Source organism: Vidua chalybeata, chromosome 7 (assembly GCF_026979565.1).
Source record: "Vidua chalybeata isolate OUT-0048 chromosome 7, bVidCha1 merged haplotype, whole genome shotgun sequence".
In the NCBI taxonomy this organism is placed as follows: Eukaryota; Metazoa; Chordata; class Aves; order Passeriformes; family Viduidae; genus Vidua; species Vidua chalybeata.
In genome coordinates, this window is record NC_071536.1 from 37,863,971 (window position 1) to 37,884,269 (window position 20,299).

The 20,299-nt window shown below is 47.2% G+C and overlaps 2 protein-coding genes across 7 annotated transcripts in view; both read right to left on the minus strand.

Moving 5' to 3' along the window:
- CACNB4 (calcium voltage-gated channel auxiliary subunit beta 4) overlaps window positions 1-20,299 on the minus strand; it is an 86,254-nt gene that overhangs the window by 65,115 nt on the left and 840 nt on the right. The gene's annotated exons all lie outside the window — the stretch shown is intronic.
- The window catches only part of STAM2 (signal transducing adaptor molecule 2), a 53,468-nt gene that overhangs the window by 3,426 nt on the left and 29,743 nt on the right, over window positions 1-20,299 (minus strand). Inside the window, exons 15-18 of one of the 3 annotated variants that reach the window (XR_008431909.1) lie at window positions 14,803-14,863; window positions 12,388-12,475; window positions 10,347-10,456; window positions 10,110-10,198 (exon numbers count right to left, since the gene is read on the minus strand). The exons of 1 other annotated variant lie outside the window; for it this stretch is intronic. The gene's annotated coding sequence lies outside the window, so the exon portion shown is untranslated. Of the gene's footprint in view, window positions 1-10,109; window positions 10,199-10,346; window positions 10,457-12,387; window positions 12,476-14,802; window positions 14,864-18,273; window positions 18,341-20,299 lie in introns of those variants that run through there. One more of the 3 variants, XR_008431910.1, reaches the window with a different exon arrangement.

The window sequence follows — 20,299 nt, forward strand, 5'->3', positions numbered from 1 at the left end:
GAGTCTTCTTCCTTGAAAAAAAAAAAAGAAAGTGCTGGAATTCCCATCCTCTGCTCTCAGGACAAAATATTTTTATGCAACTTTGTCATAAACCAACAGCTCTGTGAGGAGACGAGATAAATCAGTGAGCATTTTGTGCCAATCACAATAAAGCAACGCGGGTTTGTGGGGTAAATAGAAGAACAAAAAAGGGAATCATGGAAACAGAAAATAATGGAATATTTTGGGTTGGAAGGGAGCTTAAAGCCCATCCCATCCATGGCAGGGACACCTCCCTCTGTCCCAGGCTGCTCCAGGGATTGGGCACTGCCAGGGATCCAGGGGCAGCCCCAGCTGCTCTGGGAATTCCAGCCCAGCCAGGAATTCCCAATTCCCAACATCCCAATATCCCAATATCCCAATATCCCATCTATTGCAAAATGTAGGTGAACCTAATGGGAAGAAATGCTGATGTTTAACATCAGCTCAGAAGGCTGAATGATTTCTTTATTATAACTATGCTAGAATACATTAATTTACTATTTAAAGGAGATACTAAAACTACAAACCTGCTTTTTTTAACTGCTATATTTAACTACTCACAACTCGTGCCCCTCTCTGAGAGTGCAGCCACAGGTGGGTTGGATTGGATTGGATTGGATTGGATTGGATTGGGTTGCATTGGGTTGGGTTGGATTGGATTGGGTTGGATTGGGTTGGGTTGGATTGGATTGGATTGGATTGGATTGGATTGGGTTGGGTTGGGTTGGATTGGATTGGGTTGGGTTGGATTGGATTGGATTGGATTGGATTGGATTGGGTTGGGTTGGATTGGATTGGATTGGATTGGGTTGGATTGGATTGGATTGGGTTGGATTGGATTGGATTGGGTTGGATTGGATTGGATTGGGTTGGATTGGATTGGATTGGATTGGATTGGATTGGATTGGATTGGGTTGGGTTGGATTGGATTGGATTGGGTTGGGTTGGATTGGATTGGATTGGGTTGGATTGGATTGGATTGGGTTGGGTTGGATTGGATTGGATTGGGTTGGATTGGATTGGATTGGATTGGATTGGATTGGATTGGGTTGGGTTGGATTGGATTGGGTTGGGTTGGGTTGGATTGGATTGGATTGGATTGGGTTGGGTTGGATTGGGTTGGATTGGATTGGGTTGGGTTGGATTGGGTTGGTTGGATTGGATTGGATTGGGTTGGGTTGGGTTGGATTGGGTTGGGTTGGATTGGATTGGGTTGAATTGGATTGGATTGGATTGGATTGGGTTGGGTTGGATTGGGTTGGATTGGATTGGATTGGATTGGATTGGATTGGGTTGGGTTGGATTGGGTTGGATTGGATTGGGTTGGGTTGGGTTGGATTGGGTTGGATTGGATTGGGTTGGGTTGGGTTGGATTGGATTGGATTGGATTGGGTTGGATTGGGTTGGATTGGATTGGGTTGGATTGGATTGGTTTGGATTGGCCACCAGGCCCAAACAATCCTCACCAGAATCCAACCAAGCAATCATCCCAGGTAAACAATTCTCCAAGCACATTCCACATGGGAAAAACAAGGAGCAGAAATAGAAATTGTTTTCTCTTTCTTCCCTCTGTGCTGCTCTGTGAAAAATCCTGAGAGAGAGCGAAATGTGCTGCCACACCCATCCATCCCTGCCCAACAGAGAGTGTCGATGAGAGAAATGAGAATACCCACCTGCTCACCCAAAAAACCAACAAAAACACCCAACCTGCCTCTGGTATTGATAAGTCACAAGCTATTGATAAGTTACCAGTTATTGGTAAGTGACCAGTTATTGGTAAGTTACAAGTTATTGATAAGTTACCAGCTATTGATAAATTACAAGCTATTGATAAGTTACCAGTTATTGGTAAGTTACAAGCTATTGGTAAGTTACAAGCTATTGATAAGTAACCAGTTATTGGTAAGTTACAAGCTATTGATAAGTTACAAGCTATTGATAAGTTACAAGCTATTGATGAGTTACAAGCTATTGGTAAGTGACCAGTTATTGGTAAGTTACAAGCTATTGATAAGTTACAAGTTATTGATAAGTTACCAGTTATTGGTAAGTTACAAGTTATTGATAAGTTACAAGCTATTGATGAGTTACAAGCTATTGATAAGTTACAAGCTATTGATGAGTTACAAGCTATTGGTAAGTGACCAGTTATTGGTAAGTTACAAGCTATTGATAAGTTACAAGTTATTGGTAAGTTACCAGTTATTGGTAAGTTACAAGTTATTGATAAGTTACAAGCTATTGATAAGTTACAAGTTATTGATAAGTTACAAGTTATTGATAAGTTACATGTTATTGATAATTTACATGTTATTGGTAAGTTACAAGCTATGGGTAAGTTACATGTTATTGATAAGTTACAAGCTATTGATGAGTTACAAGCTATTGATAAGTTACAAGCTATTGTTGAGTTACATGCTATTGATAAGTTACAAGTTATTGACAAGTTACAAGTTACTGATGAATTACAAGTTATTGATAAGCTCTGGGCAGCCAGAGCCTGGCTTGGCAAAGGCTGAAGTGTTTCCCACAGGGCCCTGCAGGAGCAGGTCTGGGGGCTGGCACAGGGCTTCCATTTCTTTTGTGGTTTTTGCAGCCCAGCTCTCACAGCACAAAGCGCTGCCAGCCCTGCCTGGGAGTGGGGAGTGCCATCCCCTGCTGTGGGCACGGGAATCTTTCAGTTGGGAAGTTGGTAAATGCTTTGGAATTGAATGTTCACTCTGCTCAACACCTGCAGGGGAAGGGGCTCCAACATCACGGGGACCTGGAGCTGCTGGAGAGAGCCCAGATGAGCTCTGGAGCCAGGCTGGGAGAGCTGGGAAGGATGGAACAGGGAGGCTTGGAGCATTCCCACTCCTTGCCTGATCCAAAGTGGGTTATTCCCTCATTTTTTGGTCTTATCTCAGTGTATTGCTCATCCCTTCTTGTGAAAAAAAGAGAAAAGAAATACTGCAAGAATAACGCAGTGGACCTGGCTGGAGGGCTGGGAATGTTCCCCTGGAGAAGGGAAGGCTCCAGGCAGAGCTCAGAGCCCTGGGAATGTTCCCCTGGAGAAGGGAAGGCTCCAGGCAGAGCTCAGAGCCCTGGGAATGTTCCCCTGGAGAAGGGAAGGCTCCAGGCAGAGCTCAGAGCCCTGGGAATGTTCCCCTGGAGAAGGGAAGGCTCCAGGCAGAGCTCAGAGCCCTGGGAATGTTCCCCTGGAGAAGGGAAGGCTCCAGGCAGAGCTCAGAGCCCTGGGAATGTTCCCCTGGAGAAGGGAAGGCTCCAGGCAGAGCTCAGAGCAATCCCTGGGAATGTTCCCCTGGAGAAGGGAAGGCTCCAGGCAGAGCTCAGAGCCCCTTGCAGGGCCTGAAGGGGCTCCAGGAGAGCTGGAGAGGGACTGGGGACAAGGGATGGGGGACAGGAGCCAGGGAATGGCTCCCACTGCCAGAGGGCAGGGATGGCTGGGAGACTGGGGATTGGGAATTCCTGGCTGGGCTGGAATTCCCAGAGCAGCTGGGGCTGCCCTGGATCCCTGGAGGTGTCCAAGGCCAGGCTGGACCAGCCTGGGATGGGGAAGGTGTCCCTGCCCATGGAATGGGGAGATTGGGATGAGCTTTAAGGTCCCTTCCAACCCAAACTATCCTGGGATTCTACAAATTTACATTTAAGGCAAGAGGGAGCATCGTGTTTTTCTTACCTGGGCTAAAAAATCAGGAATTCCTGGAAGCAGCATTCCTTGTACCTCCAACTCTCCTGGGATAACCCAGGCTTCTTACAGACATCCACTGCAAATTATTCCCAAAAAATCAGCAGGAGCAACACTGGAATTCAGTCACGTTGTGTTTGTGGTGTTTGCACCTGAGCCGAGCTCTGTGCTCAGGACTTTGAAAAATAGAAAAACAGAAAAATGGGAGAACAGAAAAATAGAAACCCCACATTTAAATTATGAAAAGGACTTAAAGACGTGAGGACTCGACGTTCCGGCGAGCCTCAATCCAACATCCCCATCCTGTGGCTCGGACCAGAACTGCAGAGTTTCATCCCAGAAACCCAGCTCCTGCTGCCACCTAATCCCGGGCGTGGGATTCTTCTTTTTAGATACTCTCCTGCCTGTAATTCTTTTGGAAAAGGGTTTTTCTATGGATCTGGGCTTGTAGAGAAATGGGAAATGTGTATTTGACAGCCATGAAACGCCTTCTGGTAAATCAAGAGGTTCTTCATCCTGACACTGCACAAGAACCTAAGAGCAGACTCCCACAAATTCCTCTCAAAACCTGGATTCACCACGAGCCAGGATTTGCCAGGCTCGTCCTGCCTGAAGGAAAACTAAGGAATAAGGAAGAACCTTGTGAAAGTGGGCTTTTAGAAAGTAATTAGTGACTTTCTGTGTAAGTGAATACATGTCCCAGTGGTCTGAAATTCTTATAAACACTGTTCCTGTTTTTTCTAGGATCAGATATTTCATTCCCATGAAATTCAGTGTTGTCTGTTCCTACAAAATGCTTCACTTGATGGCATGAGGGTAGAAGGACTCATTAAAAAAAAAAAAAAGCAAGACAGCAGCAACACAAACAAACTGCAGCAATCTGCTGTTCATAGCACCCAGTCCCACCTCTGGGACCCCACGAGAGAAAAAGCTGCAGCAGCAACCACCAAACCCAGCACTGCTGGAGCCTGAACCAGCATTTGAGGGTTTAGACAACAGCTCAAGGGTTTGTGCTGCTATCCTGCATTAAATCTGAGTGGCTGAGGGAGGGAACACAACCAGGGAAGGGCTGGGGGCAGCATCCAAACCAGGACCAGGATCCAAACCAGGAGCTGATCCAAACCAAGACCAGGATCCAAACCAGGACCAGGATCCAAAAAAGGGCAGCATCCAAACCAGGACCAGGATCCAGCCAGGGGAGGATCCAAACCAGGACCAGGATCCAAAAAAGGGGAAGGATCCAAACCAGGACCAGGATCCAGCCAGGGGAGGATCGAAACCAGGACCAGGATCCAAACCAGGAGCTGATCCAAACCAGGACCAGGATCCAAAAAAGGTGAAGGATCCAAACCAGGACCAGGATCCAAACCAGGAGCTGATCCAAACCAGGACCAGGATCCAGACCAGGAGCTGATCTAAACCAGGACCATGATCCAAAAAAGGGGCAGGATCCAAACCAGAACCAGGATCCAAACCAGGATCTTGATCCAAACCAGGGGCAGGATCCAAACCAAGACCAAGATCCAAACCAGAGGCAGGATCCAAACCAGGACCAAGATGGAAACGAGGACTATCCCCCCCACTCCAGAGAAGACACAGGATTTATTTTGGTCAAAAGTTTGACATTTTGGAAGATTGTTTTTACTGCTGGATTCCTGCTGGAAACACAGGGACGTTTGTGCCTGCTCTCCTGGATGTGGGGAGGATCACTGGAGCGACAGCAGCCAGGGAATGGCTCCCACTGCCAGAGGGCAGGGATGGCTGGGAGATTTGGAATTGGGAATTCCTGGCTGGGCTGGAATTCCCAGAGCAGCTGGGGCTGCCCCTGGATCCCTGGCAGTGCCCAGGGCCAGGCTGGAGCACCCTGGGACAGTGGGAGGTGTCCCTGCCATGGCAGGGGGTGGATTAGGATGGGCTTTAACCCTTCCAACCCAACCCACTGTGGGATTCTGGGATGACCATGGCAAACTGGAGATGTGCCAGATGCTCTCTAAGCCCAGCTTAACCCCCTCAAGCTCAAAGCAAGCCACAGCTGCCACGGCCCCGGTGGAAGTCAGGGAAGCAGATCCCTTGGGATCCCTTGGGATCCCTTGGGATCTGCAGTGTCAGGAGTGGTCATAGATTTCCAATCATGCTCCAAAATTTGGGGGTTTTTTTCTCTGCACAGTATTTTGCTTCCATAGGAATAGTGCAACCTCAGCCCACCCCAAGATGTTGCCTTTTAGGGACAACCCAAAAAGGGCTTTTCCAGGAACAAAGGATCTGACTCCCTCCAAACCAGTAACATGTGGGTGGACACAGCAGGACCAGTCCAGAGGCACAATTCTGACAGGGGCTGCTGGGGAGCCAGAAACCATCAGCACAGTGCATTTTGATTTGGGGCTGTATTAAAATATACCCTACCAAGAAGGTGTTCTAAGAATAGAACTGAATAGGAAAAAAAACCCAGGGATTTTATTCAAATACATCATACCAAGGAAAGGTTCTAATAATAGACCTGAATGGGAGAAAGGCACAGCTTGGAACTGCTGTGCAGAGCAAAGTTACCCCTCTCCAAGCCAGACTTAGCTGAAATTCCCCAAACCCCAGGGAATCGATGCTGGAATTCAGGCAGAGCATCCTCGTTAGCTGCTCATTAGCATATTTTACATCAGCATATGGCCAGGCCCTGAACTGAAGCCCTCTGGTATTTGCCAAGCACTGAGCTGCACCGAGTCACAGCCCCAGGCTGGTCGGGATTGGAAAGGACCTTGGAGCTCATCCTGTTCCACCCCCTGCCACGGGCAGTGACACCTTCCACCAGAACAGAAATAATCGTGCTGAAAACATGACATAAAACGGGGGAAACTGCACAGATTCCTCACGAAAGCACACATGAGACCAGTTAAATATAGCCCAGGCAGGCTCCTGACACAAGACAATAAAATATTCCTAGTGTCTCTCTTTAGCATCCTGAAATTCTGCCTGCTGCATCCATGGCAAAATCCAAGCGGTTTTCCAGGGCTGGGGTTTGATTTCCATGATCCCACCCCCTCCCTCAGCACCGAGCCTCCTCTCCCCCCCTCCATCTCCTCATTGCACCCCTCTCCGTGGTGCCCACGCTGCTCCACCCGCTCCTGTATTATCATGAAAATCACACTTCCACTCCTCCTTTCCACAACGTTCTGTATCCTTGGAGCGGGCTGATTTTAGGTCCAAAGCTGTTCCATCTTCTCCTGTTCCAAACAACTTCTCTTCACCTTCCACACCCTCCCCAAAGCCCTTCCCCAGCAGCTCCTCGCTGCTGGATGTTCCCTCTGCTGCAGTGGGGGAGCTCAGACCCCAGCCCAGATATTCCTCATGGATAATTCCTAGGGCTGCACATGGCACTCCCCTAAATCCCCCCTCAGCTTGCAGAAATATCAATATTATAGCTGTGTTTTACACCCCCAAATACAGGGTGAGCAGCAGCATCCTTCACTTCCTTCAGGAACATCTTCCAATTCCTTTATTTCCCTGCTCGGTTCCAAGGGTTTCGTGTTGCCCAGGGCCTTGGCTTGAAGGCCACAGCTCCAGAGGTTCTAAATCCATGGATACATGCACACAAGAGCAGACTGCACCTTCCTGAACACTCCTTTATTCCCACAGATCCTTCAAAACCAGCTCAGGGATCTCTTCAGAGATCTCCAAAGCACAAGATGGGAACTCTCCCATGGGGAAGGCTCTGGGAGCAGATTTAGGAGCCCCTTTTCCAAAGGGGGAAATTCTTCAGAATTCTTCAAGGAAAGGGGAAATTCTTCAGAATTCTTCAAGGAATGGGTCTGTTGTGAGGAAGATAAAGAAGCATCCGGAGCTTTGAGTTCAGCCAAAGTTTAGAGATGATGTAAAAAAGAAAGGTGGGGCCAAAAGGAGACATTTGAGTCAATGTAGGTACTGTAGAAATTCAGGGCATGATTCATTAGCCAAAAAAACCCTGAACCCCCTCTGCAGCTATTTCCAAGGAGGTACATCCATAATTTATGTGGAACAGGAGTGGGCTGCAATTTCCCCCACACTGCTCCTGCATAAATTACAGCGGCTTGTGATTCCCCAACTCCTGCTTTTCCTGCCTGTAAGTGGTAACCTCTCATTTCCCCAGCACAGGAACCAGGGGCATCTGTGAAAAAAAGGAAGGGGAAGGGTTTGCTGGTGAAAGAACTGCGAGTTGGACTTGGGGTGCCAGGAAGTGGGAAAGGGGAGAGGCTGTGGGGGATCCTCTGTTATTTCTCAGCATGGGTTACAGAAATCCACAAAAGACTCCTAAATCACCTGCCCTGAGCACAGAGAGGAGCCAGGGCACACCGTGGTGGAGAAGTTTAAAATATCAAGAGATTGATCATGAGAGCTGCTCCCCCACTTGTGGATGGTTTGGAGCAGAAGAGACCTTGAGTGCATGAAATAAATCCAGAAAACATTTCCCAGCCCTGGGAGAGCCCGAGGCCAGGCTGGATGGGCTTTGGTGAGGCTTTGGGGCCAAGGAAATTTCCTTTGTGGGGGTTTGGCCCCTGAGAGAACAGGGACCACGTGCTGAAGTCAGGACAATCTCAGTGCCTTGAGGAAACCCTATAACCTACATCCCTGGAAAAATCCCTTGGAAAAAGGAGAGGGGCAGAGGCTGGACATGAAGAGTGTCCATGGAGAGGTCATGGTGTGTGGCCAGGTGACTCCTGGTGGCCTTTCTGCTGTCCCCTTGCTGCCACTTTCTGTACCAAACCCCACCCAAACTCTGCGGGGACAAAGGAAAAGGGAAAGGGAAAGGGAAAGGGAAAGGAAAGGAAAAGGAAAAGGAAAAGGAAAAGGAAAAGGAAAAGGAAAAGGAAAAGGGAAAAGGAAAAGGAAAAGGAAAAGGAAAAGGAAAAGGAAAAGGAAAAGGAAAAGGGATGAAAGCAGAGGAAGCTGCTCCAGGACCAGTGAGTGTGGCTAGGACACATCCAACTGCTCCGTGAAGGAAAAGGGAAAATTTTCCTTCCAGAACACCAAAGAATGGGGGAATGAAGTGACACAAGATGAGTTATGAAAAAGTCACCCACTCTTTAGGGCCACTACCCACATTTTGTGCTCTCAGATTCTCTCCACACAAACCAGAGACCGATTCCACCTCCCCTTTCTTGATATTTTTTCCCCCCTCCTTTTCTCCTTCCTCTCACTTTTTTCCCTGCCCCTGGTTTTTGTCAGGTTTTGGGGAGCTCTTTTTTTTTGTCCCTCAGTCTGTTCCCATCACTTGGCTGAGGTGACACCCTGTCCACTGGGCAGCTCTCATTACCTGGGGAGGGAGTGTCCCAACACTGTCACTTCCAAGGGACAAACACAAGCTGTGACACCCAGAATGGGAAATAAAAGAGAGTAACAACATTCCCAGGAAAAACAGAAACAAACAACAACAAAACCAAAAAATCCCACATGCCGTCCTTATCCGAATTTAACTAGTTACTATAGTAAAAATTTGGGATTTCCCCTCTTCCCACTCCTTTTGTCTGGTACAAAAGTGGGTAATGAGGCAGCTGCTGAAATTCAGTGCAGAGGAAAGAGAGGCACTGGTGAAAAGGAGACAGCCAAGGCAAGGTCAGAGGGAGATTTTGAGGAGAAGGAAGATGGAAGAGAGGCAGGGCCATGAGCTGCAGGAGAGGAAACAGCCCCGGGTTGTGCTGGGGGAGGTTTAGGTTAAATGTTAGGCTCAGTTCTTCCATGGACAGGGTTGTAAAGCACTGGAATGGGCTGCCCAGGGCAGCGTGGGGTCCCCGTCCCTGGAGGTGGCACCTGCTGGTTGATGTTGGACTTGATGATCCTAAAGGTCCTTTCCAACCTCAGCAATTCCATGCCTCATCCCACAGGGATCCTTCCCACGCTCTCACCGTGGCTCTGGCTCTCCCATCTCCTCGTCCCCACCTTCCTGATGGGTTTTAACCCCAGCTCATTCTTCACTTCTGTGCACCTCCCACACCACCTTCTCCTCCAAGGAGGTGGGTTCCATTCGGAATTCCTGGAATCCCTCTCCTCCCACCCAGCCCAGCACCACCAGCTGTCCCCTCTGCCACCCCCAGGTCACACATCTCCTTTCCCCACAGCACAGCAGAGTTGCTGTCCCATGGGATGGAGCCTTTCTCCCCCGACCCCGCCGTGTGGGGAGCAGGGAGAGGGAGGAGAAGCTGCTCCTGCTGGCCCAAGATGCTCAAAGCCAAAGCAGCAGGAGAATATTTCAGCCCTAATTGCCAGCAGGCTCTTGGAAGATGAATGCCTGGCTGAGGTTTCATCATCTCGGGCCATTAACCTCGACTGGTCATTAAGGCCCAAGAAATGCCAAGTGCTGAGGGCGTTTTTATCCCTCTCTGATGAATAAAAGAGGAGGAGGAGAAAAAAAAAAAAAACAACCCACCAGGTTATGAAATGTTTCCTAATGGGAAAATCAGTTCCCGTTGCTCAGAAGAACAGTACACCCCAACAAATTCCCGGTACAAAACTTCCACCTGTGAACTTTGAAATACAGAGGAAATTTGGCATAAAAGGCTCCAAAAGCACTTCACAAAAATGGGAGGGAACGTTTACATGCCAAGTGTTGTCCCCAGTCCCCCAGGAGAAGGTTCCCTAAGTCCCTGAGGTAAAAGTGGAGAATGTAACTCACCACAAGAACCTGGGCAAGCGAAATGCAAATCCAAATCAACAATGGGATCTGGCTGGAAAATCCTCCTGTAATCCACCTTCCTCTTTGGAAACGGACACGAAGCTCTGCAGCTGTCAAGGTTTACTGGAGTCACTAGTGAGGAGCATAACTGGGATTTTCCTCCAGGGTATGGTCGGGATTCTCCTGCTTAAATCCAGGTGTCTGCTGCTGCTTCAGGTCAGCCAGCAAATCCCAACAATTATCCCAATAAAAAGGATCACCTTGATCTCCAAAGGAGTGGTTTCAAAAGGGTTTTGCAAAATTACAGCCTGGAATTATTTTACTGCCCTGCCTGGCTGGGGATCTGTGATTTTTGCAGGGATAGCAAAGTGCATTAAGTGCAGGAACCTGCGGAGATGTGGAGACACGGGGGCAGCTCCGGCTGTCCACAGGGATAAATGGGAAATGATGCATTATGTAAGCTGGGAAAAGAGTGCCTGGGAAAGCACTGAAACCACAGCCTGGACAGAAGGCACAAACCTCAGGAGAAACGGCATCCAAGGAAAAGCAAGGGGAGCTTACAGCTTATTCCTGGCAGGAGAAGATGTCACAGCCCAGAGCCGAGCGCTGCAAACTGTCAGGATACAAGAGACTTCCACTTAAGGATGTTAAATCTCTTATCTGGGACAAGAAAAGGTTTTCCCTGAAGCATGCTGCTCATTGTGGAAGTGTCAAGGAAAGGGAATGCCGAGGGTTTATTGTTCAGTGGGAATGGGATGGGTGGAACTACCAGGGTGTGTTTTCCCCAGAACCTTCTGGTGGCTCACACTCTCCGGCCCAGATGTCACCAAACCCCAGCCCAGGGTCCCTCTGCAAACACAGGGCTTGGAATGGGGACACTCGGGGACACTCGGGGACACTCAGGGACACTCGGGGACACTCGGGGACACTCGGGGACACTCAGGGACACTCAGGGACACTCGGGGACACTCAGGGACACTCGGGGACACTCAGGGACCACAGCAATGCTGGCACCAAAATCCCCAACAGCCCCGAGGGAGCAGCACCTTCCCCAGAAGGGGTGAGGTGTGAAAGGTCCCAAAAACCCCCAGGGTTTGTACCAGGCAGAGAACGGGGCCAGGAGGGATCTCTCTCCCTGTCCTTTAGGAAAGCTTCCCATTTTTATTAAAGGGAAAGGGGAAGGCAGGCAAGGCCTTGCTGCTCCCAATCCCTTTTTATCTGGAGACCTCATTACCAGCAGCCAAAAATTAAAACAACAGAGGGAAGACACGTTCTTATTCCCGCTCTCTAAATTGTCTCAGTTGTCAAAGTATCCATCAGTCATTACCAAAATGTTTAGCTGGGAGATTGGGAATTGGGAATTCCTGGCTGGACTGGAATTCCCAGAGCAGCTGTGGCTGTCCCTGGATCCCTGGAGGTGTCCCAGGCCAGGCTGGAGCAGCTGGGACAGTGGGAGGTGTCCCTGATGGAACTGGATGAGCTTTGAGGTCCCTCCCAACCCAAACCAGTCTGGGATTCTGGGATTCCTTTTATTCCATTTGACTATCAGCCAAAACCCTTCTAACAGCAGATCTTTTTAACATGATGAGTGACTCAAGAATTTTAGATTTTGTTTTCCTAGAGCTCTGCTTGATTATTTTTTTAAAGCCAATTTGGAAGATTATTCACATCACACTTCCCCCAATAACCCTGAACCCAACAGAAAGGAATTCAGGAGCTCTTTTTTTTCCAGCTCTGTGGGCCCCCCCAAAAACCCAAATGTTTTTTTAGGATAAAAAGCCATTTCTGCTCCTTTCAGAGCAGCAGAACATATTTGAGCATGGAGTGCCCAGTAATGATGATCTCTGCTCCCCCCAGAGCCCAGGGGCTGCGTGCTGGGTCCATAGGAATGCTGGCACAGCCCCCAGCTCCTGCCTGGGCTCCCCTGGGATTGCTCCAGGCCCCACCCAGCAGAACCCGGGGCCTCAAATCCAAACTGGGAGCACTGGGAGCAGGGGGAGGTGGGCACGGGGCTGCCCAGGAGCTCCACACCTGCATTTACCTCAGGCTGCAGCAGGTCATGTGGGATTCCTGACTTCCAGGCTCCTCCTTGCAGGGATGGAACAGCAAGTGCATCATACCCTATAGATCTATGTTTTTAAAAGAACCTTATAAATATATGTATTTACATGTTTGTAAAGGTATTTCTAATTCTTTCCTATTAAATATTGAAGGGGGACAGCAGGAGCATCATGCATTTGTACCCTATATATCTATGTATATATATGTATATATATATATATATATATATATATATATATATATATATACACATAGATAGATATAGATAGATAGATATTTACATATATATATATTTACAACCTTTTTAATATATATATTTACATGTTTGTAAAGGTATTTTAAAATTTTTTCCTATTAAATATTGAAGGGGAACAGCAGGAGCATCATGCATTTGTACCCTATATATCTACTTGTATATATATCTATATATATATCTATATATATATATATAAATATAGATAGATATTTACATATATATATATTTACAACCTTTTTAATATATAGATTTACATGTTTGTAAAGGTATTTTTAATTTTTTTCCTATTAAATATTGAAGGGGACAGCAGGAGCATCATGCATTTGTACCCTATATATCTATGTGTATATATATAATCTATATATATCTATCTATATATATAGATAGATATTTACACACATATATACTTACAACCTTTTTAATATATAGATTTACATGTTTGTAAAGGTATTTTTAATTTTTTTCCTATTAAATATTGAAGGGGACAGCAGGAGCATCATGCATTTGTACCCTATATATCTATGTGTATATATATAATGTATATATATCTAGATAGATAGATAGATAGATATTTACACACATATATACTTACAACCTTTTTAATATATATATTTACATGTTTGTAAAGGTATTTTAAAATTTTTTCCTATTAAATATTGAAGGGGATCAGCAGGAGCATCATGCATTTGTACCCTATATATCTACTTGTATATATATCTATATATATATCTATATATATATATAAATATAGATAGATATTTACATATATATATATTTACAACCTTTTTAATATATAGATTTACATGTTTGTAAAGGTATTTTTAATTTTTTTTCCTATTAAATATTGAAGGGGGACAGCAGGAGCATCATGCATTCGTACCCTATATATCTATGTGTATATATATAATATATATCTATCTATCTATATATATAGATAGATATTTACACACATATATACTTACAACCTTTTTAATATATATATTTACATGTTTGTAAATGTATTTTTAATTATTTCCTATTAAATATTGAAGGGGAACAGCAGGAGCATCATGCATTTGTACCCTATATATCTACGTGTATATATATATCTATATATGTATCTATATATATATATCTATATATATAGATAGATGTTTACATATATATATATATTTACAGCCTTTTTAATATATATATTTACATGTTTGTAAAGGTATTTTAAATTTTTTTCCTATTAAATATTGAAGGGGGACAGCAAGAGCATCATGCAATAGAACATTATATATCTGTGTATATATATCTATATATGTATCTCTATATATATCTATATATATAGATATTTACATATATATATATATTTACAACCTTTTTAATATATAGATTTACATGTTTGTAAAGGTATTTTAAATTTTTTTCCTATTAAATATTGAAGGGGAACAGCAGGAGCATCATGCATTTGTACCCTATATATCTATGTGTATATATATAATCTATATATATCTATCTATATATATAGATAGATATTTACACACATATATACTTACAACCTTTTTAATATATAGATTTACATGTTTGTAAAGGTATTTTAAATTTTTTTCCTATTAAATATTGAAGGGGGACATCAAGAGCATTATGAATTCATACTCTATATATATTTACATTTACACTTGTATCTATATTTATATATATTTATTTACATTTACACTTATATTTTATATATTTATATAAATAGATTTTGTGTATATATTTATATTTATATTCTATTTTTTAGTTCTTGCCTATTAAATATTGAAGGGGGACATCAAGAGCATTGTGCATTCATACCCTATATATATTTACATTTACACTTATATTTATATATTTATATAGAGAGATTTTTGTATATATATTAATATTCTATTTTTTAGTTCTTGCCTATTAAATATTGAAGGGGGACATCAAGAGCATTGTACATTCATACCCTATATATATTTACATTTACACTTGTATTTAAATATATTTACATTTACACTTGTATTTAAATATATTTATTTACATTTACACTTGTATTTATATAAATATATTTGTATATACATTTCTATTATATAAATATTAATTATATAATTGTTCTATTTCTATATTTATATTGTACATTTTTAATCCCTGTATTTCCTGCCTCACCTCTCGAACATCCCCCATTCCCATCCTGCTCCAGCCACGGAAACGCCTCGCTGGGATAACACTGCTCAGATGAAGAGAATGAATTTTATAGGTCACGCTGCACAGAGATGTAAACAAACACCCACGGCCGGTACAGGCACACGGATCACTCCCAAATCCCCCAAATTTGGGGCGAGGAGCAGCCAAATCCTATTTTTGCCGCCATCCCTATGCCGCTCTCTATCAATATCTGACTTTTCCTGGGCGACTTTGGGCTCTTCCCAAAGCCCGGCCTTGTTGCCATGGTGACAGTAAAGCCAGGCAGCATCTCCTGGGAGCCAGCCTTTGGGAAGGGCCGATCCCAAGGGCTCCAAACCCCCGGAGCAGTCCCGGGAATTCCGCGCCGCTTCCCGCCCCTCCCGACGATTCCAGCGGCTGCTGCTGTGCGCCAGCCCGCGCCGCGCTGGGGGCGTGGACGGCGCCCCAATTCCACGGGAGCTGCGCCTTGCTGGACACCTCAGCGTGGACAGCACCCCTGGAACCGCCCGGAGGTCGTGGAGCTCCAAACCCGGCCAAAAATCAACAGCTGGGCAGGGGGGGTTTATCCCTGGAAAAACCACGGCCGCCGTCGGGAGTCGCTTGCCAACACAGCACGGCCTCCCAGCAGAACCGAGCGAGAGCCTAATTGGGGATTCAATTAGAACACGAAGAAACATTCAATTAAGCCTCGCAGTGCCGCGGAGGATTCCCAGGCACGCAGCATTCCAGGGAAAAACGGGAGCGTGCAGGAGGCTGCCGGCTCCGGCCCTGGTGATGGCAGAACTGAGGAGGGAAGCCAATTTTCCTGCTCCTTGCTTTGTAATTAAAAGAAAAAAGAAAAGTCCATTTCATTTCCTCTTGTTTCAGCCTTGTGAAGGTTCATGGAGTCACAGAGTATCCCGACTGGGAAGGGGAGCCACAGGATCATGGATCCAGCCCCTGGCCCTGCACAGACATCCCAAAATCCCACCCTGAGCATCCCTGGTGTCCAAATCCTCCTGGAGCTCTTGGGGATGTCCCCATTCCCTGGGGAGCCCGGGCAGGGCCAGCACCTTTGGAGGAAGAGCCTTTCCCTAAATCCATCCTGCCCCTCCCCTGGCCCGGCCCCAGGAAGGACAAGCTCCAAGTCCATCCACTTCCTTCCAGGAAACCCTGGGCAAGGTCCCACCCGTGCATCCCATGGCTCTGACCTCATCCACACGGGCAGCATCCTGGAGGAGCTGATGGAGGGGCATCCTCTGCATGTCCTGGAACCCCCGGGCTCACCTGGAGCTGCCCAGGTGAGCACATTCCACATGGGAAGCTGAGGGCCGGGCTCCTCATTTTCCCAGGATTTCCTCACCGAGGTCACTGCAGCCATTCCAAAAGCCCAGCCCTGCCCCTTGGTTGGGATGGTTCCTCTCCAGCTGCCAGGGGACGATCCCATGGGAGCTCCCCAGTCCTTCACAGGGAATTCCTGCCATGGATTGTCCCAGTGGCCCCACCTTTGCCCTGCAGGAGCAAACCATCCTCAGCAATCACCTGGGATTGACCTGGGGCCGTGAGGACTCTCAAACCAACAGGATCCAGTGTCCCAGGCCAGGCTGGACAGGGCTGGGAGCAGCCTGGGACAGTGGCAGGTGTCCCTGTCCATGGCAGGGAGCTGGAATGGGGTGGGATTTAAGTCCCTTGCAACTCAAACCATTCCAGGATTCCGTGATTTTGTGACACCAGCAGAAAACACCTCTTTCCCCCAAAGCTGCAAGGCCCTTTTGGAAAGCTTTTGTAAACTCTGTGGTGCTGAATGCAGGAGAAAACCCCAAACCTGAGGGGAAGTCAAGCAAGACACCCTGGGAACATTCATTTCACTTCAAGCCTTAATTCCCCTCCTTGATTCAACCTAAATATTTGGATTTACAAAGTCAAATCTTGACTTTTACAAACTAAATCCACCGTTTCTTCATCGAATGGCATAACCTGAGAGCTGGCTGAGCTGAGCACCCTGATTTCAGCAGGGATGAGGCACAACCATGCCAGGGCTGCTGCTCTGGGGAGAGAGGGCTCAGCCTTTTATTCACCTGTCAAATGCTTAAACAGCTCGGAGGAAAATAAGAGCCCAGCCTAAGGAATAATCACATTCCATGACAGTAAGCTGTATTTTAGAAATTAATGACTCATGGCAGGATTGAGCTCATCCTGAGCTAAATTGCTGAACCTCTGCTCTGCTCCTCTGCAGACACGATTGTTATCCATTTAACCAGCGCTGGATTTTGGGGAATGCCTGGATCACTGCAGGTTCCCACTGGAATGGACCCTGCTCCCAGCAGCATCTGCCTCCAGTGGAGACCAGAGTCCCCAGGGGATGCCCTGAGGGAAGGGATTTTGAGAGAAAAAAAATGCAGAATTCCGGGAAGAATTCAGATGCACCTTGAAAAGTTCATCAAGGAACGGTCACTGACAAGCAGAGCCCTGTGGAAACAAGGCCACAAACCTCTTTTTAAAGATTCTAAATTCTTTTGTCACAATGTCCTCAACCATTGAAGTGTTGTTAGAGCCTGAGAGCTGCTCTGATAACACAAAAGGTTGCTCCTCTCTTCCTCTCAATATTACACAGGAAAAATTACATTTAAAAGGGGGAAGCACAAGTGCTGCCAGAGATGCAACACCAGGTGTAACTAAGTCTCAAAAGAAAATTTGCTTTAACCTCAACTATCTCTAAAGAAGCAGCAAAAAATCTTCCAGAAATAAACTGCACATCTAAATATAGTTTTGTGTGAAGTTAAATGTCCTTGGGCTGCTCAGGGACACTCAGTGGCTTCACTTGGAGTCTCTGGCACAAGCTGGGAAGGATTTCCACTTATTCCTGTGAATGTTTCAAGGAGATTTTATTACAAGGCCCTGCTGGTACCAAAAAATCCCCTGGAATTATCGAGTCCAACCATCCTCAGCTCTGCCAAGGCCACCACTGACCCCTGTCCCCAAGTGCCACATCCACAGGGCATTAAATCCCTCCAGGGATGGGGACTCCAGTGCCCTGGGCAGCTGTGCCAGGGATGGGGGACTTTTTCCAGGAAGGAATTTCCCCAAATTCCACCCTGAGCTCCCCTGGGCCAGCCTGAGGCCGTTCCCTCTCCTCCTGTCCCTGTTCCCTGGGATGATCCCAAATCCTCCCCAGCTGTCCCCTCCTGGCAGGGAATTCCAGAGAGGGAAAAGATCCCTCTGCATCCTCCTTTGCTCCAGGCTGAGCCCCTTCCCAGCTCCCTCAGGAATTCCCCAGCCCCTTCCCAGCTCCCTCAGGAATTCCCCAGCCCCTTCCCAGCTCCCTCAGGAATTCTCCAGACCCTTTCCCAGCTCCCTCAGGAATTCTCCAGCCCCTTCCCAGCTCCCTCAGGAATTCCCCAGCCCCTCCTGACCCTGAGGTGTGAGGGAGAAGATTCCAAAGGGAAATCCTGCCTGAGGAGGTGTCTCAGTCTCACCTGCACAAGGGGCTGCAGTTGGGTCAATAAAAAGCAAAATGTGTAAATATTCCCCTGGGAGACACCTGGAGAGGAGGAGAAGGTGTAAAAGGAGGAGGTGGAGAGGGAGAAAAATGAGGAGGAGGAGAAAGGGAAGCTGAACTTCCACCCCAGCATCCCAAGAAGTGGTGGATGCTCTGACACAACCTCTGGGTGCTTGCTGTTGTCCTGCACAGGTCACAGCTTTTGTCAGTGAAAAAATTCTCATCAGAAATCTCAGGGAATAAATGGATCCTGCCAGAATTCCAAGGGAAAACACCAAATCCTGTGTCACAAGGGCTGGGAACACAGAACGCCCAGAAAACACAAGGAGGAGTTCTGATGCCAGAGTTGTGTGGAATCACAAGCACATGTTTCCAGCTGCCCTAATTAGTGTCTAATAATTGACTCCTGTCCCTTAAGGGGGTTCTTGGCTCTAATTGAGCAGCACCTGCCACGTCAGAGGAACAGTTCTGTGCACCCCTTCCTTGCTCAAAGGCCACACTTGACCCCTTCAGTGCCAGCTTTGCTCCCAGCCTTGGCTGTGCCCCGATCCAGAGCCCATCCCAGCAGCTGGGAATCTCCTGCATCAGGAGTCACTCCAGGACAGAGGTGATCCCTTTGGGGGTGTTTAAACATCATCCCACTGATTTCCAGCACACCCCTGGGTGTTCCTGAGAGGACAGGGCTCCACCTGTGCCCTCCAGTGCAGCATCTCCCCCAGCAGAGAGGGCACTGCCAGCTTCCCACACGGAGAGGCTGGAGCTGGGAGCTCTGTCCCTGTGGACACACACCCCACAGACCCTCTCTGCTTCCCACCACACGGTGTGGACAAAAAAAAAATGCAAATCCAAAAGCTCCTCCAAAAGTTATTCCCTTCCTAAATTAGATTGAGCAATGGGTCGAAACCAGAAATTAAATGCAACATAATGAAAAGTCGAGTAATGAGTTCAAATCCCAGGGAGCTGCGTCTCTCCTGGCACAGAAGGAAACCAAGGATATCATTTCCATAGGTGCTGTGGGCTTGGGCAAGAAGCTGGTGCTCAGTTTTTCATGTACACAAGGTCTACAAAAGATTTAAACTCCTTTGGGACACTGATTACAAATCTCACTGACAGAATTCCTGTTCGTTTTTCAATCAGACCTACAAGCACCACAGAGCTACCTGGAGCTGATCCCTGCTGCTGGGACTTTCTGTTCCACTTCTGCCTGCAGAGCCTGAGTGTTATGAGGGAAAACTTCCCTGTGGGAGGGTAAAGGACAGCAAAAACAATCCCATCACCTGATTCTCCTGCTCTTAATTGCAAGTGCCCATCCAGTGTGTACAGCAACACCCCGGGGGGGTCAGGAGGGAAGTGAGTCCCCCAAAACCAGACAGACAGACAGACAGACAGAGGCCTGGCTTCCAAAATTCCAGGTCATGTCCTGCTCCCCTGGACACCAGGTGTTGTAGGTGATGCCAGGGAGCCTCTGCCCAAACCACCAACCCCAAATTCCCATCTAGCACAAATCCACCTCTGGAAGCAGCTCCCCTGCCAGGCTGAGAGCTGCTCCAGGACATCTCCCAGGAGCACCCACGGCAGCATCTCCTCGGCTGCCACAACCCTCCAGCATAACCCAAAACTGCCTTTCTGCTCATTTATCCTTGTTTCAACTCCAGTCTCCACGGCTCAGATCACCCTGAACGTCAGACTCTTCCCGAGACTCTCACGTGTCACTCTGGAAACGGGGACTGCCAGCCCGGCACGGCTGCTCCGGGCTGGGGCCGTGACAAGGAGGTGCCACCAGGCAAAATGAAACCTCCGTGGGTTATTTAAATGCCCTTCTGTGACAGAGCAACCTCCGTGTCCCGAGCACAGCGCGCTGCCGTGCGTGGCAGGCGTCCCTGGATCCGCCAAGGGCCCAGCTCCGCTTCCCCTGAGCCTCCTTCAATTCCTGCTGGAGTCCCTGAGGAATCCGGGATGCAGGTTCAGGCTCTGGGGAGTGCTGCACATGCTGTACTTGGA